This window comes from Chenopodium album, chromosome 9 (assembly GCF_948465745.1).
Source record: "Chenopodium album chromosome 9, dcCheAlbu1.1, whole genome shotgun sequence".
NCBI lineage: Eukaryota > Viridiplantae > Streptophyta > Magnoliopsida > Caryophyllales > Amaranthaceae > Chenopodium > Chenopodium album.
This window is the reverse complement of record NC_137842.1, coordinates 25,360,470-25,362,663: the sequence shown is the minus strand read 5'-3', so window position 1 is coordinate 25,362,663 and position 2,194 is coordinate 25,360,470.

Sequence of the window (2,194 nt, the reverse complement as noted above, 5' to 3'; positions counted from 1 at the left end):
CCGTACCTTTGATTATGGGCTGCAATCTATTCAACATAGAGCTCTTATATGGACTACTATCAAAGGTTTAGGTAATATTCAATTAACTTGGCTTTGTATTGGTGATTTCAATTCTGTCTTGTCTTCTCAGGATAGGCTTAATGGGAATCCAGTTACTGACTATGAGGTTAAGGATTTCCAGGATTTTGTTCATGACTTGGATCTTGTTGAAATTAAGAGTAAAGTTTTCTTTTACTCTTGGAATAATAAGGGTCATGGAATGGATATGATTGATACCAGAATTGATAGAGGTTTGGTAAATGAATGTTGGATGATGGCTTATAGTCAAACTAAGGCTGTCTTTCTCTCTCCTTCTTTGTCTGATCACTGCCCTGTTTTGGTGGATTTTGTTCACTCTGTTGCTGGGAAGAGCAAACCCTTTAGATTTCTAAATTTCCTTGCTTCTCATAAGGATTTTCAGGAAGTTGTGTCTTCTCACTGGAATGTCAATGTTACTGGTAACTCTATGTTGCAAATCTTGAAGAAACTGAAATCTGTCAAGTCTTAAAGATCTGAATACTAATCATTTTACCTAGATTAGTGACAGATTGGAAGCTGCTAAGTCTCATCTTACTGAGGTTCAATCTCAATTGGCTGAGGACTTTACTAATGTTTTCTTCAGAATCAGGAGGCTGATGGGAAAGAAAAAGTGAAGTATTGGATGGATACTTATGAGAGTATCTTAAAGCAAAAGTCAAGAGTTGAGTGGATCAAGATTGGGGATTCTAACACTCATTTTTTCTTTTCTGTTCTTAAACAAAGGCAGAATAGGAATAGAATTAATTCTATTTATAATAGTGATGATGTTCTGCTGAAGGATCCAGATTTATTTCAAGCTGAAATTATTAACTTCTATCAGAATTTTTTAGTTTCTGCTGCTAGTACTTTGCCAGCTGTTGATGTTGCTATTGTTAGGGCTGGGAAGCAGCTTTCCTCTGATGACATTGATATTCTTTCTGCTCCTGTTTCTCATGCTGAAATTTACCAAGCTTTGGCTAGTATTGGAGATGACAAAGCTCGTGGCATAGATTGATTCAATGTTGTGTTCTTTAAACAAGCTTGGAACCATGTGAAAGTTGATGTTTATAGGGCTATTTTTGATTACTTTGAAACTGGTGTTCTTGAGAAATCCTGGAGTTGTACTACTCTTACTCTGGTTCCAAAGGTTCAGAATCCTTCATATGTTAAGGAATATAGACCTATTGCTTGTTGCACCCTTGATTATAAGTTGATCTCTAAGGTCATAACTGCTAGATTGGCAAGGGTGGTGGGTTCTATTATTAATGATGCTCGGGGCAAGGTTCATCCCTGGGAAGCACATTGGGGATAACATTCTACTTGCTACAGAGTTGATCAAAGGCTATTCTCACAAATTTGTTACACCTAGGGGCATGTTAAATATTGATCTTAAGAAAGCCTATGATTCACTTGAATGGGGTTTCCTTGAGACTATGCTTGGTGAATTGGGATTTCCTAACAAGGTTATAACATGGATTATGAGTTGTATAACTTCTGTTTCTTACTAAGTTATGATCAATGGATATCCTTCTGCTCCTTTTCAAGCAAAGAAAGGTTTAAGACAAGGTGATCCTATGTCCCCTTTCCTTTTTGCTTTATGTATGGAGTATTTGTCTAGGTGTTTGCAGAATATGACTAAGGATCCAGATTTTAACTTTCATCCTAGGTGTGAGAGACTTGGGATTACTCATTTAATGTTTGTAGATGATTTACTGGTGTTCTCTAGGGCTGATTTGGGTTCTGTAAAGCTTCTTTTTAAGGCTTTTCAGAAATATTCTGTTGCTTTTGGCTTATATACAAACTTGGATAAAAGTGATGCCTTCTTTGGGGGTATTTTGGATCATGTTAGGTGTGAGCTTCAGCAGGTTTTGGGAATGGCTAATGGTACTCTCCCTTTTAATTACTTTGGTGTTCCCTTGTCCTCTAAGAAACTCACTATTTCTGAATGTAGGCCCTTAATTGAAAGGATTACAGGCAGAATTGATACTTGGGCTACTAAGAACTTGTCCTATGCTGGCAGGTTACAGTTAATTAAAAGTATTCTCTTTTGTGTTCAAGCTTACTGGGCTCAGATTTTCATTTTACGAAAGAAAATTATTATAGATAGAATCTAGGTTCAGGTGCTTCTTATGGACTG